Source organism: Amblyomma mixtum, chromosome 3 (genome assembly GCF_055824585.1).
Source record: "Amblyomma mixtum isolate Tamu chromosome 3, ASM5582458v1, whole genome shotgun sequence".
NCBI classification, from domain to species: domain Eukaryota; kingdom Metazoa; phylum Arthropoda; class Arachnida; order Ixodida; family Ixodidae; genus Amblyomma; species Amblyomma mixtum.
In genome coordinates this window covers 78,132,274-78,159,329 of record NC_143014.1, presented here as the reverse complement: position 1 = coordinate 78,159,329, position 27,056 = coordinate 78,132,274, and the positions used below count along the sequence as shown (strand labels likewise).

The 27,056-nt window shown below is 48.6% G+C and overlaps 1 protein-coding gene and 1 non-coding gene across 2 annotated transcripts in view; one reads left to right on the top strand and one right to left on the bottom strand.

Annotated features, from left to right (window-relative positions):
- LOC149350698 (uncharacterized) overlaps positions 1-27,056 on the top strand; it is a 121,721-nt gene that overhangs the window by 18,108 nt on the left and 76,557 nt on the right. The gene's annotated exons all lie outside the window — the stretch shown is intronic.
- TRNAT-CGU (transfer RNA threonine (anticodon CGU)) lies at positions 12,797-12,869 on the bottom strand. The gene has a single exon. It is a non-coding gene; the product is annotated as a tRNA-Thr (tRNA).

Genomic DNA, 27,056 nt, shown 5'->3' with positions numbered 1-27,056 from the left:
GTCTGACGCGACAACTTTCGCATGCACTGTAGGCTTTGTAGCAAAGACGATGTATTTGTTTAAATGCTGCGCTCGTTGCGCTGCGCTGGTGTAAGCCAATAGTGTTCTAGCATAGCGTGTACTGCTACCGTCAGCCGCCAGTGCGCATGCGCAGATGGTCCCGACGGGACAGGCGTAGGCGTTGTATGCGTTATGCTGTGCGCAAACGCTCTGCCCAACTGGTTTCCGCTTTTGGAGCCTTTATAGCCTTGCTTAGATAACATAGGTTCGTGTCAGAGTATTACACGCCAAGATACTCGAAGACAACGAATAAACTGCAACGACGTAATTGGCCAGCACAGCTTTTGTTTGTTCATTGTTGCTTCTGCATAAATTCGGTGCCCTGGCAGAACCATCCGCATTTTTCACCTCGGATGTGCACATAGGCGCTCGTCCCCTGACGGTGAATTCGAGAAGCATTCTGGCAGTGTAATGAAATGGCTCTTTTGTTTATAGACAGTAGCTGGATGCAGCTCAAGAACGAAGTGGCAGATACCGCTCTAAGAAGCCATCTATCGTTTAAGGGTGATGGTGGACAAGCTCCACCCAAGACCTTTGCGCGCGCCCGTTCTGTGCGATCACTCTCGGATATAGTTATTTTATTTCTTTATTCAATAATTCCAACCAGCTTTTCGTAACCTCCTACCTAAAGTTCTCAAAAGGCGCCGGTGTAATCAGGAGTAATAAATATATTAACTCGGCACGTAAGTGCCCACAATACAGTTCAACAGGCGAGGTGACTTTTTTCAACATGGACAACATGTTACCAACAAAAGAATGCAATTCTGCGCATGAGTGTTGAACGTTGGGCCATTTGGGCGAAGGAGGCGATTGATGTAGCTCGTCGTATTTGGAATTTCACGCAAACCTCGCAAAAGTAAGTGCGAAGGATAATGATGACTGCTCCCTATCCCATTTTAATCAGGGGTCAACGGCATGAGCGTCAGTGAGCGAACGGTCGCCCTCAGCGACGAGGCAGACGAAACGCCAGATTGATCGTTGTCGCTCAGGGCATACAGAACTGAGCACACTACGCACAGAACTCGCGAAAACGACAACAGCTTCTCACCACATTACACCTTGTGCTAGCAGTGAACGGCAAAGGTATCGGCCTACGATCACTCTGGTGCGCGGCTATGGAGGAAAAACAATATTCAGCAGTGGGCGCTACGTCATATTGCAAATAAAGGGAACCAGCGAAAAAAGACGCAACACAAGAACAAAGAAGGCACACACCACAACGCTGGTGTGTGGTGTGTGCCTTCTTTGTTCTTGTGTTGCGTATTTTTTTCGCTGGTTCCCTTTATTTGCAATATGAACCAACTAGCCCAGCAGTTTGCACTCCGCGCTACGTCATGTGGCCGGCTTCTGCAAGCCAAGCTCTTAAAGCTCCTCTTTCTCTCTTCGGGTACATCCAAATGACGGCCGACATTCGGCGCTGGCCAACAAAACGTCCCTCGGGTCATCACGTGGGGCTGACTTCAGCTCTTAATTTTTGGAACTGTAGCCTTCAGAAATGTCACGGGATACTTCCTTCCGAGTTTGTTTGTTTGTTTGTTGGTTTGTTTGCTTTTTCCTCCATGCTTGCAACAACGTATGAACGTGACTGCCGAGCACGAGCTGCCATTTTGGAAAAAGTCCGCAAGCACGGCGGAAGACAATTGACCGCAGGGGTGGGGCTAAAGGCCGGGAGATCTCCCCTCCTCTATCAGCGAGAAATTTGCTTTGGAAAACCACACTCACTGCCCCCCCCCCCCCCCCCCCCCATTTTTTTTTCTGTAAATAAAGGCAAATATGAAGCAGTTCCTTCCCCCAAGCGCCCACTGCAAGACTTGCCCATAAGTCCGCCTCTGGTTGACCGTGACGTTATCAAGAGGTCAGCGCCATTGGTTGCAGGACTTTCTTTGAATGGTGCAATGGCGCTTCGCTCTTGTGTTTTTCACGACTCAAGATAACGAGGAAGGAATGGATGGAGCCAGGGTAGCAGTCAAGGGAGAAAACCAGCCAAAAAAAAAACGAAAACAAAAGAAGAGAACGACACAGGACAACGCCTGGGACAACTTCTTGTATTTCCGTCTTTTTTGGCTGGTTTTCTCCCTTGACATGCCATACCAACAGGCCCACCATTCTGCCCTGCTCCACGGTAGCAGGGGGCATCTGTCGTTTGATCGTGACGTATTCGTGCATCGGTCCGTCCTTCGCTTAGAAGATAAATCATTGCCGCTCTAAAGCCATCGCAATGCAGTAATGACCGCATGACATGCGACAAGCAGTGAGAATAATAAAATGTGGGTCATATGCATAAAATGTGAAGCAGTAAAGACGCTTGCACAAAACATTTATCCTGAACCGTGTTTTATTTTTTTTCTTTCAAATTCGGTGCTTGTGTGCAGTTTTTTCCGGGCTATACGTTAACAACAGATGCATGTTTGTTTTTGTTTGTTTGTGAAACCTACGTGGTTCTCGAATTCCTGGCAAAAGGCACTGGTGAGTTTGTAATGGAAACAAGAACGCAATGTCTGATGCCTCAGGGTGTCGTTCAATACCCTCAGAGCCTCCCTATGATTCATAAAAGCACTGTGCTGGAGACCCGAATGCCTTGTTTGCATTTTTACAGCGATGGCCTTGTCTTCAAAAAGTTTGACGCTTCAAACAAGAAACAGCGTAACCTTACCCCCAAAAAGTTGTCAGCTCAGCGACAAGTGTTTTACCCCCCAAAAAGACTAAGATCACACCTTTTTTTCTTAGAGTGTACAGCTGCAGCGGAATGTATATATCATCGAAAATAATGGGATGCGTTACCGTCGTCCCCCTGCGTCCTGAACAGCGCATGAAAACGGCTGTTCCTACAACTGCTCGTTGGTTAGAACTTGCGCAAGCGCACTCCAGTGAAAGCAGTCAGGTTAGATCGGGTGTGTACCTCTTCGTTGCGTATTTGCTAACAGCAACACCATCGGTGGTGTCTGTAGGGTCGAATAGTGGCTGGCGTAATACAGAGCTTCTTTATCAAGGATTCAACAGCCCAGCAAGACCCTTTGGCGCAAGCGACATATATCGGCGAAAGCGGGGTCACTATATAGAGACGAGGAAATTTCAAGCTTCGTTGCGTTGCCTGCGTGTAAGTACTTTCCGGAAGCCGATGTTTCGTCATCCGGCAGTGTTTTTCCCGACGCCGGTGCTCATTAGCCGCTAAGCCGCAACGTGCTTATCGGTGACGCTGAGAGAACTTTCATGGTGAATTCTGAAAGATCGGTTTCCCTTGTTCAGGAGAAAGTCTTGTTCAGGAACAAGCGCTGTTCACACTTTGTAGCAGCTGGATTCTCGTACATCCGCTGAGGCGTGAGCCTGGAGAAGTCATCCCTATGCCGAGAGTCCCTTTTTTTTTTCTTGCATTTTTTTGTCGGGGCTTGGCCTAGGCATCTGCACCACATGTTGCCGCGGCTGTGCAAGTCGTCGGAGTCGCATAGCGTCGAGTTATCGTGCAGGGCCATTTTTTGAAATTGTACACTCGCATTCCGACTTGGAAAGAAAAACACAGCGAGGCGGGCGAATGGCCGCCGGCGCCACGCAGTCCAACGCCGCAGCCTTATGCCGTCGGAATGCTTCTGCAGTTGCATCACTCAGACCCTTGTTGGCTACGCGCTGAGAAAGTAAGTGGGCCAGCCTAGTGCCTTGCCTTGCATGGCCGCGGGCGGTGAACATTACGTATGTACACCGTTGATCACACTAGCACGGTGCATGCAACCAGGAAACCGGATGGTCTACCTCGCCGTATTTCTCACACGCAGTAGCATCACTATATAGTATCGAGGACTATAGATGCGTGGTATCCGGCTCAATCAGCGCGTCATGTAATTGCGCTTGTTCTGTGCGGCCAGACCACCCAAAAAGCAAGTGCCCCTCCCCTCGCGCTAATCATCGGCTACCAACGATGGGACGTCGCGCACGCCATTATCGGTCGCATCGATCCGACTACAGACCGTCCAGTAGACAAGCGGGGTACACGGCATTCAAGGTACGATGTGTTTGCGCTTTTCAGTGAATCGCGAACACCTCTCGTCCCCATGTTTGGGAAGTCTATGGGAAACAGCAGGGCCCGCTCACATGTGAAAACAAATGCGAGACACGCTGCCGTCACTATACACCAATAGCGTAAGGTCGACGTCTCATTTTTTTTTCTGCTCTCACTGTAGGCGCTTTTCGCCGTAGGCAAGCCACGGCTGATCACTATATAATCGGGCAGGACGAGCACGATGCGAGAGAAATTAGCAGGTGTTTCGTATCCAGGCTCCGTCGACACCAGCTTACAATTCTTACAATTCCCAACCATTCCTTTTTGTTATGCGCCAGCGGGCGAGATGCTACGTGAAAGTCAGTGTAATTACATGAAACAGTGGCTTGTCAGAACGAATTCCTGTGCTCTGCCGCTGCACGTTCTGGAAAGAGCAGAGGAGATGACGGCGATTGGGAGCAACAGAAAGCTTCGCACAGAACCAACGCTACCTATGGACCCACACTGAGGTGCTGATTGTTTGGTGCATGCTGATTGTTTGTCCAACAGAAATCAATGGTACTTAATGCCGAGACCTTGCCGATCTCAAGGTCTCTGGTTCGGTCTCGACCGCAGTGGTCAGTGGATGCGAAACGAAAAAGCGGCCACGAAGAGCGTTTGGCGCACTTTTGAAGGAACGCTGAAGGCAATGGGAAAGAGGTTGCGCTCGCTGAAGACGGTGCTTGGTTAAGCTAGGAAATGCAACAAAAATAAAATGTAGTCGGTATAGCCTCCGCAGGTTGTTTTCGCCAGCCTACCGCGGCAAAGTGAAGCATTTTTGTTTGCGGATCTTTGATGCTAAGCCACGCCGCCATATACTTCCGGCCGGCGATCACGGAGTACATAATTTTCTTGACGTCGTCATCAACACCACGAGTTTCTTTCGAAAGGCGGGGAAAAAATTATTCCAACTGCAAATTTCTCACCATTAAATACATCTTTTGCGGTTAATTGAACTCTAACCGAACCACAAAAAACCAAACAATTGACTTGTACTGAGAGCAAAAATTAGATTAAGTTGCCCTCAAGTCTCCCTTTAAATGTCCTCCGGTGGTCGAAATTAACCTGCAGCCCTTCATTATAACCTCACAGCTTAGTCAGGTCCTTGATAGCTGGTAAGGTGCGTGTGGTTAAGTTTATTTTCGCCCCGCGGTGATTCTGCGGACGCAGTCTCATTATCGCCTGGCAGAAACGATATCTGCGCGTTTTCCGCACTCTGGATTGACGTCAGGTCCCGGCCAATAATTCTACGTGCTCTGCATCGGCTTATCTTTCTGGAGCTGTCAGGTCGTTATCGTACCCCCCTGAAACTGCCGGGCAGAGGGCTACTGAATGTGATCAGCGGGCGTGTCTTGCGTTCGCTTTCGCGCATTGCACTTGAGACAAGGTTTCTCACACGGGATAGAACGACGTACTTATTTTTTTTTCGCGTGGTAGTCAGGTTCTGGGGCATTGTGCCGCAATAACGAGTCGTTCACCGGTGCGCAAGTTGGGTGCATAATTTTTCTTTTTCATGGTACAAACTTGCTTGCCCTCAGTGTTTGAGGGTGCTGATTTCCTTTAGAACTGTCTGCTACAAAAATTAAAATGCCCCCGTCTTGTGAAAAAATTTAAAAAATTTTCTGTGGGAAGCCACTCTGACCACTTTGCGAATGGGACCGTCCACCTATCGCCCCCTTCGAGGGGTTGTCGGCTGCGAATCCGCTCCTGATTTGACTTGACTATGATCGCGATGCTATATGGCGGTGTGCTGCTTAGCGCGGAGTGGCTCACAGTGAAGGAGGAGGTTTGATAACAGACCCTGGCGGCCGCATTTTCATGGGAACGAACTGAAAATACGTCCGTGCAACGGGGGTATGATCGCGCTTCATTGCCCGGCCTGTTCGCTGTCTATTCTGTCGCGTTCGTGCGCCTGACCTAAGCGCGACTAAACCTGTTCTCATCAATGTCGAGTTTTTTTTTTTTTCGATCGCGTGCGTACGTTAGTGAAACAGCTGCGTTAATTTCTCCGCACACGATCGTAAGTGGCATTCGAATGTCTCCTCGATGACCTTAACAGCGAAACCAGCGAGTGGCAGCGATCGCTACCTCTCCGCACACGGCCACGCGAAATATGGCCACATACGGCCACGTGCTTGCTATGGTTAAGGAGACAGGGCTATGGCCGGGAAACAGTCTTAATAGGTTGGTCTGCTGCCGTACCAGAATTAAAGCCTAACACCGCCTACGGACAAAACACACTAGTTCGCCTTTCAACTTTCAGCTGCAGTCAGCAACTGACGCGATTTCACGTTTCTGTGCACGGTTTTGTCGAACGTTCTTTTGTTCTGGCTGCACTGCGATTTAGCCCTCGAACACTTCCTGTTTGACGAGGGCTGGTTTTTCGGGCAAGCAGTTACCCCAGGGTTGTTGCCACTAAGGCAACAACAACATCAACCGGCGCGTTATCAAACACTGCGAGGAATGCTTCGCACACCGCGCTACCATATCGAAACCAGCTCGACGCATGTCGTCTGCAAACTTTTTCAAACGCCGCGTGCTACCGGAAGCTCTTTGGGCTAGTGTCACCATCAGCACTCGTGTTTGTAAACGACAAAACCGTTCACATAAAGGCTTTTGCAGAGTGTATGTCCATCAACCGTACAAACGGGCATCTCGATGCAGAGTCGTAGAGTACGTCATGAGCACGTTCGCCCTGATGTTATAATTCGCCCCGGTAGTAGGTACAGGCTGCTCCGTTATGAAAACGAGCTATCACTTCGCTCGCAAGAACGAATGCTGTTGCCACTTATGTATGTACACAAGTTGAAAATGTGCCGCGGGCATTATCCGTCCAGAGGAAAACTTTTGGAACAAAGGAAAAAAAAAACATCGACTTTCACGGAGCAATCATTGGTTGCATGCGGACACTTTGTTCTCTGCCATATTGGAGCTAGGTAAACCTGTACATGCACCAAGAAGCGGAGCTTAGCGCCCACCTGGGTATGCGGTGGTGAGCGGCGCCGCCTTGGAGCTAAGTCGAGCTTCCAGTGGCTACTCCTACATCGATAACTTGAACGGCCTCACTGTCCTATTATGTACCAACCGAAAGTAACTACCCCCACCCTCACTGGCAGTGGACAGTATTGCGATGGTGGACTGGCGCTGTCACCCGTGGACACATGGCTCGCCTTCCACCTGCGAGTGGCCTCAATGGTGGTGGAGAGGGCAGAAGCATGGTTACTTCTTCGCCCTTAGCCCGGGGAGTTTTCCTCTCCCGCCAAACTCGGTGCGGCTGACGGTGACACGGATGGAAGGAAGGGGAGTGGCTGAGGGTCAATCGGCACACTCTTGTGCAGTTGGAAGTGGTGCAAGAAGAAAGACAATCGATTAGATTAGACGAGATGCCGTGCTCGTAAACTTATCGATCACACCCCTGACATTCGCTGCTCGGAATAAAGCCTAGGAGGAGAGCGCGGTCAAAGCTTGCTTCGTGAAAAGAGAGGCTGCCTGCTGTGAAGTGCTTGGCTCTTGAATGTTAGGCACATGTGATACGCGCGAAGTTTTTGTGCCATTGGCAACGTTGCTGGCTTTTACGCACTCTTCCGCGCTGGCTGCTGCCGGGATAGGTTTCGACTCACCCCCGACAAAATCCCTTCTTTCAAATATGGACACAAATGAGCACTTGTCATGCAGGATGAAAAGTACAGCTATGTATTTGGCGACTGCGAACGGATTGCAAGCGCGTTCGCAGGAGTTATGTTTACTCTTACCGTAAAGTTACTTCACCATGACTGCGAGAAGTTAGGGTCGTCTAAACTACTATCAGCTGAAAAATAAGAGCGGTGTTACCCAAACAAGTATAGTTAAACGCCGAGTATGTACCCTATATCAGTAGCCATTGGCAGCGAGGCGCTGGAAGTGGTAAGGGAATACGTCCTCTTAGAGCGGGTAGTGACCGCTGATCCGAATCATGAGGCAAAAAACAATTAGAATAAGAATGGCGTGGAGTGCATATGGCAGGTTCTCTCAGATCATAAATGGCAGTCTACCTTAACCCCTCAGGAAAAAAGTATGCAAGAGCTGTATCTTACCGGTGCTCACCTACGGGGCAGAAACGTGGAGGCTACGAAAAGGGTTCAGCTTAAGGACAACGCAGCGAGCTATGGAAAGGAAAATGATAGGTGTAACGTTGAGAGACAGGAAGATGGCAGAGTGGATCAGGGATTAAACACGGGTTAATGACATCCTAGTCGAAATCAAGAGGAAGAAATGGGCTTGGGCAGGGCATGTAATGCGAAGGTAATATAACCGATGGTTCTTAAGGGTAACGGAGTGGATTCCAAGAGAAGGCAAGCGTGTACCAGAGGGCGGCAGAAAGTATTGTGGGCGGATGCACTGGCACAGGACAGGGTAACTGGAGAGATCTGAAATGGTTAAAGAAGAAATATGTGATGAGTGTGATGAGCAAAATACGTCGCAAAGAGGCAAATGTTTGCGCTCACAGCTCAGCGCACGGAACGATATGCTCCGGAAATAGAAGCTAGAGGCGTCTTCTGCTGACACCTGGCCAGATATACTTGCAGCCGAGGTCGCTCAAGCTAAAACCTATGACAGCACTGAACCTGCTAAAGATTGTGTCGCGCCAGTCATAGGGTGTACAGTCTTGCCGCCAATCAGAGTCGAGGTCGGCCTAAAAGATGCTTGACCCAGCGTGTCACCTCACCCTCCGTCTGGCCACCGGTGCTTTCCGAACTAACCCCGCGGCTGGCCTCTATGTCGAGGTAGACGGATGGTCACTTGAGCGACGCCGCAAGTTCACAAGCGTTACGTATGCCATAAAGGTAATGCGGAACACCCACGCTAGCGCGCGACAGTTCTCAAGACGACCGCTTAATACCACCGTTCCCCATCTGAGCAGCTACATACTGGCAACTAAAATAAAACAGTGCTTCCTGTCTTTACAAACAAAGTACCAGTGCACAGTTGTATACTGACGCGACCATCCTTGCTAGTTTCATGTGAAGGTCAGTTTTCGTTATTGAAAACAATGAACGCACACAAACGCATTTACTGCGTAATTTTACGGCGTACTACCACTGTAAAACGCATCTTAGAAAAAGAGATACCAACCTCTGTCATTTACACATACTTTCTAAGCTTGGAAAATCCCTCCTGAACTTATTCTTGTCTGCGCAAGCATCAAAACTCAAAATTGCATTATGCTAGGTACCAGGTCACCGCTGCATAGATGGCACTGAAGCAGCTGGTCGACGTGATATGTCAGCAGCGCAGAGTACCTGATATTAGTACCTGAGACCACACGTTAGAAGCACAACCCGCTGAAGGTATACCTAGACGAATGGAACACAGAACACACACCACGCAACGAAGCGAGACAAGAGGTAAGCCACTGAACGGCGAAGTGGGTTTACATACGGCACTGCGCAGGATGATAGGACATACACATAACGACTCACTCACATCATTTAAACACCATGCCAAAACCGCGTTGTTCGAGTTGTCGTCACCGGCTCTCTGTTATCCATGTCTTAATCGTGTATCGGAAAATAGGCGCAGAAAGGAAGCGCCACTTTTCGGAGTCGCGCGAAAATACAATACCTTCACACCCAACTCTGTACGAGATGACCGAATGCTTGCCCTGAGTAGAGTTAAAATTTTTAGAAGATGTAGGCTTCCTTCGTGAGATTTCTTACCACCACTGACCTCAACACCTAAACCTCTCTTTCACTGCTGAGGAGATCACTGAGCCTTTTATTCTAGCCGTCGGGTACCTCTCTATTCATGCCGTCAGGGACCTCTCTGAGGTTACCTGGCAGCATCTTTAAAGTTTTGACGACCGTTGACCATTTTTAAAACTACTTTAATAATTTGTCGTGTTTACCACCACCAATATACCATGCCGTGAATCGTATGCTTATATCGTAACTTGTAGGCCTTGTACACGTCCGTTACTTTTATTAAGTCTTTAGAAAACATTGCCCACAGAATTTGTCAGGGGCCTGAGCCGACCAGTAACCGCGTGTTTGGCGCCCTTTCGCTCGAGTTTCCTTTGCGCCGTAAAATTTAGTTATCATCATCCAGGTCACTCAAGTGAATGAGAGCAGCGGCAGGCCGTATATAGTCGGGTGGGTCACGAATAATAATGGCGATGATAATAACGGCAACAACCATAATCCGTTTCGTCTAGTCCGTCTTTGTGTGCACTAGCATGTCACCAGTAGGGTCATCACTAATTTCTAAAACGTCTCTCGAATCGCTCCTTGCAGTTGTCTCAAATCTTCATGGGTAAAAGAAAAAAAATTGTCCCAACCAGGAGGTAGAGCCCGGACCTGCCGGCAGATCATGGCGCTAGAGCAGCCGCCTTGCTATCGAGTTTCAAAAAAGCCGTGGTGCAGCTTTTCTTTGCAGCCTTATGTTTACGCTCGGGTGAATGTATCGGCTAGTATTTATTGCCCCGTTAAAATCTCCAGCTGCTGCTCTGGTTCAGTTGCTATGGCGTCCTGTCGCTGCGGCCTCATTTCGGTGAGGCAAGATGCAAAATCGCGGATGTGCTAAACTGGAGAGTCGGAAGCTTAAAACTAATCTGGTGTTATGCACTACGACGCATTTATGGGGGCGCTCAAACGATGCGCAGAAGTCTCCTTAAGGGTGAAATGCGATAGCATAAATTTCACATTTTTCTCAGCTTCTGTTACAACTTCTGTGGGTTTTTTCATCAGTTAGTTTGCAGTTGTCGGTCCATCAACTGCCATATTCGGACTGCAGTGTAGGTATCCGCAATGCCGTGACGGAGCCGACATTTCCGTACATCGCATTTTTTTTTTCCTGATTTTCGGTTACGACTATCTGCTTTGCTAACTAGGTTGCTTACAACCCGGTGGGCAGGTTTATAAAATCACGTGACCTCTTTCGACCAATCATTAATTTAACTTTCACCTGCCACGGTGGGCAGGTTGGGATGACGTCACAAGGTCACGTGACCTCTCGACTAGTCGGGGAATTTCATCACACCGGACAAAGGCGAGGTTTTCGTGTAACGACAACTGCAATGCTACCGTATTAATGAGTAATTTTTATGTCTAGTGCACAATGGGCGATTCCTCTCGCCCGTTGCTCTGCTACCGCGCCTGAGCCGATGGTGCTTCGGGAGCGAATTGAGTGCGTGAGTCTCTGCAGTTTCTCTTCAGCATTGGAAAATGAGGGAGGGGGGGGGGGGTTCATTTGTGACGCTCTGCACTGAAAGTTCGCGTGCTTTCGGAGGTGGTCACCGCAATGCGCGAAAGAGCATGCCTGTGCCATGACGCATTTAGTGTACACATGCGACTAGCAAAGCCCTATCGTGAGGTGTCCATAGATATAGATAATTATAGCATCCCCTTGATATCAGCGTGGTGACAAGTGTCACCTAGCCATTAATTCCCAGCGTGCCGCCAATTTTCTTCCCATTTTCATTTATTTATTTTTATTGCTTTTTATAATTTCCTCTCTTCGGTCTCGCAGGTAGCCTCTGCCATCAGTTATCCACATACCAAGATACCTGTAAACCTTGACGATAGATATACAGTCGAAAGAACTACAGAACCGTGTCAAAAATACTCATTATTTTGTAGCTTTGTCGTAACGGCAGAATTTTATCTTGTTCTGCAGTGTTTTTCTACAGTCCTGTAGTTTTTTCTGTGGTACTTATCTGTAGTCTGTAGTACTTACCTGTAGTAACTACACAAAATTATGTTATAGTACCAGTAGAAATTTCCGTAGAAGCAAGTTTTTGTCAAAAACAGTACGGAAAATCTGCTGTGACGACAGAACGTTGTTCTCTTTTTCGACTGAATAGCTCTTAGTTTTGCACTTGATCGTATCGGGCTCATCATTATAAACTATGATTCCCGATTTTTCAGCGCTAAATATCAGTCCTAGAGCCATCGCCTCTTTTCCGCAAACGTCTGAGCTGCAAGACTTCTGAGCTGCACGTTTGCTGACAGCTCTCTGAGCTGCAGCAATCGTGCAGATGTCTCGCGCGCCTCCATGCGGCGCGGCGCGCACTGAAGACTGCGCGTCCGCACAACCGCGCTTTATCCGTTGCGGACAGTAACACGATGGCGCAATGTGCGCGATGTACCGTACCGTGCTGCACTGAATTGAACAGTTTTCCAGGTGAGGCCATACAACCGCGTTGCGGCGACACTCACTTGAAGCCTGGAGTGTGCCACCAAGGAATCGGTTTGAAGTATAACGTCGCGAAGCGAGACGCATGGGCTATGAGGGACTTTGTAGTGAAGGGGCTCGGGATTAATTTAAGCCGCCTAGGGTTCTTTAAAGTGCGCCAACATCGCACAGCTCTCGGGCGTCTTTGCATTTCGCCTCCACCGAAATGCAGCCGCGGCGGCCGGATTAGATGATCGGCAGCTCAACGCCGAAGCCATTCAGCCACCGCGGCGGTTTCGAAGTAAACGTTTCGGAACAAGTTCCTTCACCGACATACCGCAGTGGCTAAAATAATGTCATGCTTAAAACGTTAAGACATTCACTTAGCTGCGGTTGCACGAGCAGCAATACGAGATTAGGCAAGGGAAGGGAAATGAGGAGCTCGTTATACGTATGAAAGAAGCCAACAGCCACAGAAACCGAGGAGCATAGGGGATGTCTCACTTTGTGGTTTTCATCAATGGGAGATTAATAAAAGCAGAAGAAAAAACAACCACAAGCCGCCGGTGGGATCTGAACCCACGACCTCCGAATTACGCGTCCGGTGCTCTACCAACTGAGCTACAGCGGCGGCTGTCAAATCTTCTGTTTCGGGGATATTTATGTTTACGTGTGACCTAAGTTTGAGAGTGTTCACCTGCGCCAACCTCGTCCATAAGCGATGGACCTAGTACGTCCTCTATTACCGCGAGTGTCACGTACGAACGTCATCGAACGGTGAGGGCGGAAGCTATGTGAGAACCCTCTTACGCTTCCCATAACATCAAGGCTGGAAGAGGGCAAATACGGGCTGGTTGGTACATGTTTGAAGAATTGGAAAAAAACAGCGCAACGGAAGACGAGACAAGAGAAGGACAGCACTGGTGTTTGTCCTTCTCTTGTTTCGTCTTCCATTGCCCTGTTTTTTTTTTGTTTTTTTTTTCAATTCCGCAAGCATCAAGGCTGCCAGAACCGAGGCCCTTGTTAAGTGATTAAGCAGACAAGGGAAATGAGGGGCTCGTTTTTCTTCTGCTTTTATTTATCTCCTATTGGTGAAAACCACAAAGAAAAAAATATACATCCCCTATGATCCATGGTTTCTGTGGCTGTTGGCTTCTTTAATACGAGATCAGGGCGGTTATACGCAGGTGCTACGCACTGTTCACAATTAAGTGCGTCGCCCTCATCCGGGGTCGCAAGAGCTGAGCGTAGTGGAAAAGCCATGTGCACCTTCGAGTGGACAGAAATTGATGCTTGTCGGAAAAGCTTAACATGCCTCGCTACAGGAATAGCTATAATCAGATACGAAGGGCAGTGTTTCTGGACGCATGTACACGCCTAAAAACGGGCCCTCTATAACCGGATGGTTGCGTTGCCCAGGGATAGCAGTTCAGCGCTCCACAAATAACTGTTCTCCACAATGGAAAGCGACCAGGCGAAACGGCCTCCACTGCAGCGGTCATCAGACACGAAGCAGTCGAGCCGAAAGCTTGAAACTAACCACACGCAGCTTCCCGTCAAGGCAGCGTGGCCTTTGCTAGTCGCACGTGGCGCTGGCCTGTCTGCTGCTGTTCAAAGCAAGTTGGCTCACTTTGAAGGGCCAGTTGGCGAGGTGTTTCGCCGGCCAAATTACGCTTTATGATGTTCAGCGCTTTGTTATCGTGTTTTGCCACAGCGTCAACAAATTATCTGTCGGTTAGAGCGTTAGAGCGTGCTGCCTAATTGGCGCAAGATCGTTCTGAGCTTATAAGATTATGACATGGTGCCCACTTGTCTCTACCAATCACGCACGCACGGTGTTTGGCTTCCTATGGCTCGAAAATCGCAGTTACCGTCCTTTATGTTCGCACTGCAACCGACGTTTTCCGGGAAAACAAGCAAAACGATACCCTCTGTTGGGGGTTTTTCCGTCACTGAATCGCTGATAATGTCCTGAAGATCGCTTAGATAAATTCTATTTGGTGACTCTTGTCTTATTTTCTAACTAAAACATAGTTTACCTTCCCTCTCATTAAACACCCAGCGACGAGAAAAGTTAGGCTTGAAGAATCTCACTGTGTCCTTCTCGTCGTCGATTTTTTTTTTTTTTTTGGCGCAGGTGATTTCAAACGCTGTTTCATCAAAGGCCTACCGATGATGAACTCGTGTCATCTGATCTCAAAACCGTTCAGCGCTTGCGGTGATAGCGCTAGGGACGTGGGTTTCAGTAACCGCCGGCAAGCGTTATCAGTCCTCTGCGACTTGTTTGCGCGGTGAGGTTGTTCAGTTCCGTGTTCGCTTGTGGCCGTGGTCAGTCGGATGGCAGATCTTAGCTCCAGCCTAGCTGACCAGAGTTGTACTTAACGCACTAAAAGTAATTGATTACTTGTAATCAATTACATTTTATTGTAATTTGGTAATTGATCGATTACTTTTTTTTTGAAACGGTAATTACGTTCCGGTTAATTCAGCTACTTTTTAAAGCTGGTAATCAGCTATATCTTTCTTCCGAAAAGCCCCGCCGTGGTGGCTCAGTGGTTACGGCGCTCGGCTGCTGGCCCGAAAGACGCGGGTTCGATCCCGGCCGCGGCGGCTGAATTTTGATGGAGGCGAAATTCTTGAGGCCCGTGTAGTGTGCGATGACAGTGCACGTTAAAGAACCCCAGGTGGTCGAAATTATTCCGGAGACCTGCAATACGGCGTCCCTCATAGCCTGAGTTGCTTTGGGACGTTAAATCCCAACAAACCAAACCAAACTTTTTTTCCGAAAACAAGTTGAAGTCAACGGTACAGCTTTGAGAACCTTAAGCTGACAGCAAACACTGGTGCAGGCGGTAATGTTTCCTTCGTGAAAGAAGGACAACTGACCGGCTGCGGAGAAGCATCGCGTACGATCATGTCCGGACCACAACTGGGTCACTGCCGTCTTCTGCGGCTGTTCTCGTTCCGAGAAATATCAAGTGACCTCTCTATGGCATCTCCCGTTTTGTCGGATGGTGCTGCAACTTACCTCCCACTGCACTCAACTCCACCGCATGCGTTGTGAGAATGCTCAGTGTAGCTACTGATCTCTTCACGAGGAAATGTGGGTAAATTAGCGACGATAACCTCAAAAAAAAAACAACTCCTCTTGATAAGTGCGTGTAACAAACTATCAGGCAAGCCGCAGCAGTTCATTGTAGTCAGTGAATCTGTGTTATGGCAATATAAGTCAGGCAGAAAATAACGAAGTAGTAATCGATTACTTTCTGCAGTTGTTCACTGAATTTTCTGGGGCTGTAATTGACCACGGTAATCAGTAACATTTCAGGTGCAGTAATTGTAATTGTAGTCGGTTACTTATTTTCTGTACAAGACTGTAGCTGACCTACCGGCTAGCCATCATCATCATCAGCTCCACTACCTCTACTGCAGGACAAAGACCTCTGCCATTCATCCTGGCTAATGTAGTGTTCAACAAAAGAGTCGTAGTTCGGTATCAGCTGTACCAAAGTCGCCTGCTAAAATTTTTTTGAGTCGCAAGGGGAGCACACCGTTGCTATGAACAGATGTTTTGTTATCGAAGTGGTAGAGAGAGACATCCCACGACAAACTGTAGCACGTAATTGTGTTTTTACACTCAAATATTCTCAGTCAGGGTTCTATTTTGTTTGCTGTAGTCTTTAATTTTCGTAGGCGTACAAAAAAAAAATAAACCTTGTGAAAGTGGAAATCTTTCATAATGGTACGAGATCCCTCAGTTTTCTGGACACCCACTGTCATGAATGTGGCTGAAGCGGAAATTTGCTTAGCGAGTGATCGAAATAACATTTATTCACGCAAGATTCAGAAAACCTCCCCTGGTTCAGGCCCTTGTCATGGGCCCCAATGGCGGAGACCACTCTCCACACGGTTAAAGAGGAATAGGGAGCAGTCACTGTTCTGAACTTAGCTTTTTCTTTTGCTGTTGGCAGTTACTTCGGAATTATAGGTGCCTAATGATGTAAAGTAGTCATGGATCATCCTTCTGGAAACATTGTTCAAGGTTTCGGTTCATCATCTTAATTGTAGGGAGCGGGCCGAGAGCATGGTTGTATGGTTATCCGACCGGTCAAGAAATGGGAGGCGTCGCTACTGAAAAATTAAAGAACCAGTTTTTCAGGGTGCTTCTTGGATGTGCTCTAAGGTGTTGGGAAAAAAGTCGGAGGGAGGTGGATTGACAGAAATATTTTAAATAAGATTAAAAACAGCAGCGAGAGATGGAAAAGGTCTAACGTTAGGAGACAGAGCAGCATTGATTATAAAGCCGACGCTGTATTCGGTATGAATATAAAAGAGAATGGGCCTTCGGAAGGACACGGTATACATATGTCTACAAATGTCTTACATATGTCTACAAATGTCTACAAGTTCACTCTAAACAGAAAGGAGTAAAAAGGGAATTAAATGTCCTCTAGCACACACCCTTATAGTATAAAATGGCGTGTGCTAGAGGACAGTCCACTCCTTTTTTACTCTCATATAGGAGCATTGGTGTTTAGAGTGTATGTGTACAGACAGAAGCTGGCGCCTCAGAGCGACAGAGTTGGTACGGAAAAGAAAACGGCAACGCAGTATTAGAATGCGACAGCGAGGAAATTCGCTGGCATAAAGCAGCTGCTCCTTGCGCAAGACAGGGCTAACTTGAGGCCAGTGGAAGAGGGCTTAAAGGGCAAGCGTGAGGTTTTTGCTGGAAATTTCTACTCGGGGAATTGCATTGCACTTCTCAGAGAGCTCCCTATTTTTGTCAAAATAAATATCTTAAAACAGGATAAAAGTAAAAACGAAACGAAAATGAAACTAGGTAACCTGTGACGTACAAGTGACGTTGTAAACATTGTCGGCAAAGTGCTTGCGCGCTGTTATTTAATGCCTAAGCTAGCTAGTAACAGCAATGGCTCGTTCCACGAAGTTGCCTGAAATGACCAAGAACAGGCCTGACATTCTTTTTGTCTGTCTCTCTCGCAGCAAATTGGACTGTGTAGAAATGGACCGGTACGGTAGTTCTCCCTGAGAAAAGACCTCAACTGAGCCCATAGATTTTAAAATCAATTCGTGAAGAAACAAAACGTCGCGCGGCTTTAGCTTGGCGTCGGTGATCATGAGTGAGGCGAGTTTACTGCAAAAGGATCTTTAAGATACATGAGCCTCAAAAAACATTTAACAGGACTGAATGGATGCCGACAAATAACTGGATCTGCTCGCACCTGAATGCAGAAAAAAAAATCTCTAACAGCTCGCTGTTCCGTGTGAACCTGTTACCGAGTTACTCGCTTCCTCACTCGTTCTCTTTCGTTCGCTTTTTTCACTTACGCGCTCTCTCACTCACTCATTCTGTCTTGTCCCACTTGCGTGTTCTTTCACTCCTTCTTTGTCACTCACCCGTTCGTTCTCACCGACTCGTTCACACACTAGCTCGTTGCGTTTTTCATTCGATCACTCATTCATTCGTTGAAATCGGCTAAATTTAGATGAAGCATACAAGACCATCTTGGAAAGTGAACTGGAAAGTGGTTTGTTTTGGATCCCGCGGATCAGTGAAGTCGGCCCAGTGTTGGCCGCTGCGCAGGGAGCGTGAGCTCTTCTCAGCGCCTCGACGTGGCCGTAAATTAGGGCTCGCTTGTTGACCTCGGCAGCGCTGGCTGCCGGGGCGTCCCATTGTCTATGCGCGGCACTGTGGAGGCGCGCCGCCTCGTCACTGTCTCGGCTCATCAGCTGGCCGGGCCCAGCGGGCAGCTGCTGCCGCCACGTCGGTCGACCGCGTCCTCGCGAACAGCGCACTTCGCCACAGACCCCCGTTGCATTTTGGCCTCGCAGAGCAAGTTACGCTGTGGCGACGGCGCGCCATACATTGCGCCGTTTGTATATCTCACGCTCCAAATCCATCGCATCTCACCGATAGTCGCAAGTGCCAGGTGTGTTTTGCAAACAGTGATGACCGGAGCATGCGATTTACTACACGTCTGGCGTCCGAGCTGGTTTGAGCTCTCGGTCGTTACTATATTATTGTATACAAGAAACTTAATTCATTACAAGTTCACCCGTTTTCGCGGTGGCTGCAAACGATGGACTAGTATCGCATGAACGCCCTTGCCGAAGCCTAGCGCATTATTTTTGGCGTGTAGTTCAACAGCTGATGTCATGGGAAGGTGAATAACTCCGTAGTTCCATCTTTTACATAGTATCACGTGTCTGCTGGCAAAGGTTAATCGTCGGTTGCGAGAAGGTGCTTTTTTGAAACATCCACCTGCCATCGCACGGCAGTGGCGCATCGCTTAACCGCTGCACCACTGCGCCAGTAGTGGTATGACGACTCCCAGGGATCCATGAATATAGAGTAGAGAATGTCCAATTCCGCATATATGGGGCATGTAGGCAGAACCTCAGGCGACAGAGAAGGAGCACTTGGGCCAGAGTGATATCTAGTGCTACGGCATTGTACTCTTAAGGGTAGGCTACGCGTTATGTGGTGACGAAAGAAAGAAGTTTCCGCGTCTACAAAGTGATACGCGAAGAGGACTTCAGGTCGCTGATGGAACCCATTAACACTACGCGTCATACCCTTTCGGCGAAGCTTAAGTGTACCCTCAAGTTTTTGTCGGTGCTCGTGCTCATCTGTAGGAGTCGTGTGCTTTGAATTCCAGAATTCTGCGCTCCAGGAGAGCGCGATCGGCCTTTTATGTCGCCGGACTGGGGAAAATAGTTGACGTGGTTCGAAGCTTCAGGAATGTTGAACCCAACCTCTTGAAAAGCGTCGGTGCGCAGTCTACATGCAGTGACGTTGACGTATTTATTTTTAATCGTATGGCACACGGCTTTTCTTCTTATACGAGTCACCACAGTTTGGTGCAGCGTTTGCCCCCGCACTTCGCTTCGAAAAATCCGCCGGTGTTTATGTTGTGCAGTAAAATGGCTATAGCTGAGAGCTACACACTCATTAGATCTTTGGTTCTTTGCTTTTCAACATTGTTGTTGTATAAGCACAGGGGTACTAGGGATCCGGAGGAACTGGTTGATATAGGGTTGTCAGTTCTAACTACCATGATTCCTGGTATATGCAGTCCGCATGCGGTGTATAGAATCCGCGCGGCTCAGCTTGAGCTGCACATAAGTTTCCTTTTTTTCTTTTTAGATTTTCTGGACCCGTTAAATAGTCGGCAGGGACTTGATGTTCAATCCGCGCATAAAATGGATGTGCACGCAATGGTTAATATGAGGCGGGCTGTCGGAGCAAGTAAAGTCTCTCCTTTCTACGTCGTAAAAACTGCAGAATTCTTCGCTGTTATCCTTTCCATCAGGCGAAGACGTCCAATAGGCCAGCTTAGCGCACCCATTGATAACTTGGCGAGGTGCCGCTTCCAGGATTCCTCCGCTCACGTGCACACTTCTGCGTAGGTTCATGTTTTTCGAAATCGAGTTAGCAACTGGAGCTTGTAAACACGCGTACCACACTGGAGACATACTACGAGCTCTGCAGCGCTCGTAGTATGTCTCCCTTTCCTATGGTCCTCGTGTTTTTCGCGCCGTTTTCATTAACATAGCACAGCTCAACTATGTGGAACATACGTCACAGGATTGCGTTGGACATTTAGGGCTATATTGGCTGATTCTGAAGAAAAGAAAGAAGAAATTCCATATAGTCACAAAAGCGTAAATATTCTACGTTTAAACGTACAATCTGTGGACTGTATGCAGCAAATTGCGGTACATCAACGATAGTAGTCGCCGTGCACGTATAGTAGCTCCATGTTTATGGTGCTCAGCTGCTGACCCGAAAGACGCGGGTTCAATCACGATTGCGGCGATCGCATTTCGATGTAGCCGAACGGCTAGAGGCCCGTATAATGCGCATGCGATGTCAGTGCACGTTAAAGAACCCTAGGTGGTAGAAATTATCCAGAGCCCTCCACTACGGTGTTCCTCATAGCCTGGTTCGCTTTGGGACGTTCAACGCTATAAAACCAAACCAAACATCAAGGATAGTGCATAAGAGGCATCCTGTAAGGTGTGGCTATCTGAGAAACTCTGACCCGCGTGAGAATGGCCTGACTGCTATCACACAGCCAAACACCACCGCGCGCTGCCTGCGCGAGTCACGATGCCGCAGGAAGTAAACTTCCGACACGTGCTTCGCACCGACCGAGACGCGTGCCTCTGCGCTGGAGGCTGCGTTTCCTGGCCGCGCACGCGTGCTTCGGCGGTTCCCGCTAATTCCGCAAGGAACTAAAGCGTGGCAACGCTCGCCCCCGCCGCAAAAGCGCCGATGAACTGAGCGCGGTTTAAGCGGCGACCGGGGTCGGCGTGTGGCGTCTGGCCCGCGCTGCTCAGACGGCGTGCGTAGGGCGCATTGCCGCCGCATAAATCTCTGCGGGCGGTGTCTACCACCTCTTGGAGCTGCGCCAACCGGCTGCCGCCGCCGCCGCCGCCGGGGCTCCCGTTCACGCGGCGGGCGCCGGTGGACGTGCAAATACCTGCGGTTCGTGTTCGCGCTCGGCGGCGTCGATAGTGGCCGCCCTTGTCACGTTGCGCGCGCACGGCGCGCGTTCTTCTGTGTAATTGGAACAAGCGGGCTTTGAGAGCGCGTTACCAGAGAGGCGCCGAGTTGCGGCGCCTTGCGCGAGCGAGTCTCAGACGGCTGCCGGGCGCGTCACGCTTCGGTTACGGGCGTGGTTGGCGCCTAAGCAGAACTGCTGTCGTCAACGGGTGACAGGGCGCTCGAAACCTGTTCTCTCTAGTTCTGTCTGCACCCCCCCCCCCCTCCCTGCTTTGTCAAAGCTTTGTATACTGGAGACTCTAGGCACGCCTCCGGCCGGCGCCCTCGTGAATGAAGTCATTCAAGATTCCTGTTCCTGCGACGCGCGGCTGCTTGTAGAGTATAGCTTCGACGCCTCGGCGGCGCTGGAGGCCCCCGACATTGTCGTGGGTAGCACCGGAGGCTGCCATTGTTTATAACATGGGCGCTGTAGCACTGCAGTGTGGCCCTTCTTGAATTGGCCCTGAGGTTGGTTGGAACTCTCCAGTTAAGTCTCTCCCGGGCGCTACCGCTGCACAGTAGCCGCAGAGATTCTACATAAAATGTGCGTGTGCGTGTGCGTGCGCGCCTGTCCGTTTTGTCCGTGCAAATCATCGTCTAGACCGCATAGTGCGGCTCATTTCGAGTCGCCAGAGCTCCAGATAAACTCAGGTTAGGGGGGGAAGGGGACTATTGTCCTCTGAAGAATATTTCCGAGGTCTATAGTAGCCCCAATAAATTGGCCTTGTATACCTTTGACAAACGGCGCACAATCACAGTAAAGCCGTTGTGCATGTCGAGGTATAAAGAAAAGGGTCGTGGTATGCTTTCCGATCTTTTACGCATAGATGATGATCGCCACGAGAGCAGGAGAAGCATGTTCGCTGGCGGCTACCGTCATCCATTGTAATGAGCTCGCACTTAACTCCACGCTACAGTCTCGTGCACCAGTCTGCAACAGCTTTTGTCTGCCTGTACTGGCCAGCAGCATCGTTTTCCTGCTTGTCTCAATTTTCTTCTTTTTTTCTGCGTAACAATGTTGGCTAGTGGTGCTGAGTCAGGAGCAATGAGTTTCCTGTAATCGGATTGCCTTTGACAGGGCGAAAAATATACAGCCGCAAAATCGAGCTGGCATCCAAATAAACAGCGGGGGGAAAGCGTTGGCGGGCGCGAGAACGCCAACCGCTCCCCGTGCACGCATGCATCTCGCATGACCGCGACCTTCCCGCGTCTCTTTTGGCGCGACACTCCCCCCTCCTTTTTGCCCGCTGCGCGCAGAAGCCAGCGTAGAGGCTGCTGCGAGCAACAATTGCTGCGCACGCTGCAAAACTCAAAACGCAGAACAGCTGAACGCTACTCTGAATGACGAGACGCTCACAAAGACTCTCGTGTGATGTAAACGTTTTTGCTCAGTACTGGCTCCCGCGCGCTGTCACCGATGTTCTGCTCTCTCATTCCTTTTTGTAAACAGTTGCATATTGTACTACCCGCTATCTTTTATCTGAGACTTTCATCAGTTTTCGCATTACCTATAATACTCCCCGTCCCTTTATTTCTGCTGGCCCCAGATTAAGTACTCGGAATCAAGGCAGCAGTTTGTGCGAACAGCACCTGTATTTTTCTTTTCATTTTTTAGTCCGTTTTCTGTGTAACATAAAAAAACCACAACCAGTTGGTTTGGCCTGTTGTGCACCGCCAGCATTCCAAACCTCTTGAAGGTGAGAGGAAGTCTCGTACCCACCCCTTCGACAGTTACAAGGACCTCTCCCATATCCCTCCAACTAACCCTGTCCTATTCCAACAGGGGCCACCTTATCCCCGCAAACTTCTCAATCTCATCCGCCCACCTAACTTTCTGCTGCCCCGAGCTCGCCTTCTCTTGGTAACCAATCCGTTACCCTTAACGACCATCGGTTACCTTGCCTTCGCATTACATGCCCTGCCCAAGCCAATTTATTTTTCTTGGTTTTGACTATAGATGTCATTAACTCTCGTTTGTTCCTTGGTAACCAATCCGTTACCCTTAACGACCATCGGTTACCTTGCCTTCGCATTACATGCCCTGCCCAAGCCAATTTATTTTTCTTGGTTTTGACTATAGATGTCATTAACTCTCGTTTGTTCCTTGGTAACCAATCCGTTACCCTTAACGACCATCGGTTACCTTGCCTTCGCATTACATGCCCTGCCCAAGCCAATTTATTTTTCTTGGTTTTGACTATAGATGTCATTAACTCTCGTTTGTTCCTTGGTAACCAATCCGTTACCCTTAACGACCATCGGTTACCTTGCCTTCGCATTACATGCCCTGCCCAAGCCAATTTCTTTTTCTTGGTTTTGACTATAGATGTCATTAACTCTCGTTTGTTCCTTGGTAACCAATCCGTTACCCTTAACGACCATCGGTTACCTTGCCTTCGCATTACATGCCCTGCCCAAGCCAATTTATTTTTCTTGGTTTTGACTATAGATGTCATTAACTCTCGTTTGTTCCTTGGTAACCAATCCGTTACCCTTAACGACCATCGGTTACCTTGCCTTCGCATTACATGCCCTGCCCAAGCCAATTTCTTTTTCTTGGTTTTGACTATAGATGTCATTAACTCTCGTTTGTTCCTTGGTAACCAATCCGTTACCCTTAACGACCATCGGTTACCTTGCCTTCGCATTACATGCCCTGCCCAAGCCAATTTATTTTTCTTGGTTTTGACTATAGATGTCATTAACTCTCGTTTGTTCCTTGGTAACCAATCCGTTACCCTTAACGACCATCGGTTACCTTGCCTTCGCATTACATGCCCTGCCCAAGCCAATTTATTTTTCTTGGTTTTGACTATAGATGTCATTAACTCTCGTTTGTTCCTTGGTAACCAATCCGTTACCCTTAACGACCATCGGTTACCTTGCCTTCGCATTACATGCCCTGCCCAAGCCAATTTCTTTTTCTTGGTTTTGACTATAGATGTCATTAACTCTCGTTTGTTCCCTGACAGTCCCTTAATGTTACACCTATCATTTTCCTTTCCATAGCTCGCTGCGTTGTCCTTAAGTTCGTAAAATTCATCACAAAACAATTTTCCTACACCTTGAGCTTGGCGCATGATAGCCTGAGATGCTTACGCGCCGCTAAACCCAACACAACAACAACAAAAATCAATTTTTGTTAATCTCCATGTTGCTTCCCCATAGGTGAGTACCGGAAAGAGACAACTGTTATATACTTTAGTTCCGAGACTGTGGAACATTACTTGAGTTTTCTACGCGTTAGTTTTAGACCCACTATTCTGTCTAGGGTGTTGATGATGCCTTGCAATTGGTCCCCTGAAGTACCAAGGTAATGTCGTAGCCGTGAGTGCCATAGCCGTAAGGCGCTTCGTCACTGCCAGGTCGTACACATTCGTACTAGGCGAGGGCTCGTTACAACAGCTCGACTGTAGTTACTACGTTTTCTCTTCGCCATTACTTTTAGTGGTGCTTCATGGAGCCCCTCGCATTTGGCCATTCGTTTAGAAAAGGTGAAGACTCTGTACACTGGGCGAAATGAGCGCAGGCGTTTTGTGCACTTTCTGAGGAATCATCAGACGATGCTTCAGCCAGTACTAGGGACTGACTGAGAACATGCAGCCTGACTGACAAGAGTAAAGAGGTGACCGAATCTGGCCAGTTGCTTCTCACGCAGGCAAGCACAGGTCTGTAAGAAAGAGTGACAGAGCTGGTCGGCATGAATGATAAACTAGAGAAGTTCTAATTAAGCCTTTAGAGGCTTTGAAAGAAAGGTACATAGCCACATAGCAACACAGTTTTGCTACTGCGCCCGCGAATATAGGTATAGAGTATGTGCCCTTCAGGCGAACAGCGTGCGACATATTTCACGTGTGTCTCGCCTTTAATTAAACGGCACAAAATTCAGAGTTGATCCTGACAGATTATCAGTTGTTTCTGTCATGAGAGGCAAACATAAAGGTATAGTGCACCTTAAGGATGCTGAAACTTTTTCAGCATTGTTTGAGATTCGTAAACCAAACTAATCACATCCTTATTTATTTTGGGGGGCTCGAGCTAGAGCAGCAGGTGCTGCTTGCTGCGAAATTTGCTTTTAAATCGATGTATTTGTATTCTGTAGTGCATAAAATAATTCAGTATTTTATCGCTCCAAAGTCCATGCTTAAGTGCTTCAAAGAACTCCATATTAGGGATTTTGGTGCCCCAGAGTTTACTCCAAATGGCAATTCACCGTAGCATCACTACATTTTGATATGCGCTTTGCAAAGAATACAGTTTATAGCGCAGACATCTTAACACGTAATTGAGCTGTACTAATATATAATTATTCCAGAGGGAGAGTGACAGAGAAACAGGCGTTCTTGTCCAAGCCTGTATGCTAAAGAACACGTCTCTACTGAACTGTGCGCACTGAGTGCATTTGCCAAGGGCGACGCTTTCTTCCTACCACCCTAAAGACTTAATCTACAGTCGGCAGATTCTACTACAAACGTCCAATTCTCGTGAAACGTCTACGGAGCAGAGGTGATGTGTATGCGACGTGGACAGAGTAGGCTGAGCATATGAGACAACGTTCATCCGACAGACGAGTGTGGAGGCCCCTTTTACCCGCTTCCGAACCAGGAGTGAACGAGACAACGAACTCCGCAGCCTATCAAGGAACGCGGCCCGATAGAGTTACGCTGACTGCCTCTTCTGGCCGTACTTCTTCCGGCTTGTCGAGCGTTCTCTCTGGTGATGCCATGGATATCTCACGAACCCGGGCGAAAAGCCAAAAGGAAACGCGAGATCCTATAGTTTCGTATTAGCTTTCAGCGCACGTCATACCCGTCGGGTACGCGTCTGAGTCCCAGCCGTCCGACGCCTAGCTGCGGTTGTGACCAGAGTCGCGGACAGCGAGGCCGGTACGTCTGTGATAGGTCGAGGAGAGCCCTGGGTAGAATCTTAAACGATGTTGCACTGTTACAGTCCCTGTCTCCTGCGCTGTTAGTCACTAGTCTATAGTGGACGAACTGACGAAACTCAGTACTTTGGAGCTTAAATTCGTTTGCCTACGTTGTTGACAAAATAAGTTTGACAGAGGTTTTAAGAGCCTTGGAGTAATTTCCTGAATCTGCTAGATCGTATCAGCCCAGCGTCGTCCTTTTAACACTTACTGAGCCCTCTATGTCTCTAGATCGGGGAACTCACTGTTAGAAACACGGCCCAATCATATGTGTGACAGTTTGATGCGTCGATAAAATACTTAGACACGCACTCCAAGTCCTTGCGTAGCAGTGCCGCTAGGGAGCAAGGGGTGACTGGTGCCTTCCTTGTCCGCTTCCGGAACCGCTTGCCTCCACCGCTCTCCTGGGCATTTTTTTTATGTGCCTGTATTGCCAGCGTCGACGTCGCGCGGAGCGATGTGACATACCGCCTGTGAAGCCAAAGAGGCCCCCCGATGCATTGGCTGTCTGATGCCGTCAGATGAACTCCGGGAAGGAATGCCTTTGTCGGCCCTGGCAAGTGAGACATTCCATAGGCGCAGCGGTGTCGAGGTAGCGATGGTGTTAGAAAGGGCCACCTACAATCGTGCTTCGTTGCAAGGCAACAACTCTGCAGATGCCTGAAGGATGCCTGAAGTGGTCGGGCAAGGAAGGTTTCACGAACCACGGCGAAAGTTAACAGTATGCTCATGCCACCGAGAGAAGCACGCCACGGTGCAGCATGGTTGCTTCTACATTTAGGTTTACCTTTATCGCAGCCAACACTTCCAGGTTTTCAGCTTTTATTTTTTCTGGCAGAAAGAAACCGCCGCTTTTCACGTACACATCCAGGTAGTGGCCACCCTGGAAAAGTTCTTCGCTAATAATTACTCTGTAGTGTGCTCTGTCGTACTTCTGGAGCACTTAGCTACACGCGCCAAACAGAAAACAACCAGCCATAGCCTGCGAAAAAGCCTCATTCTCTGGAGCGCCATCAGGAGTTCAGTTTTTGTAATGTTTGCCTTTAAAAATATTTTTTTAATGTTCCTAAAAATTTCAATGAACACTTGTTCATTTTTTTTACACCTTCAGAATGTCTGGAAATTTTGCGTATCTATCAAAGGCCCCGCTGCGCTTTTTGCGTACAGTCTAAGGTGATTTTAAGGGGATCACTTCAGGGATAACCTACTCGGATTAAACTGCTCTAACACAGCTTATTTCCGCAAGATGGCTGCTACGACTACATGAGCTTATATAGGCGAAGGCTTCCTCTTTTCTGTGCCGCCATGTTTGTTGCGGACTA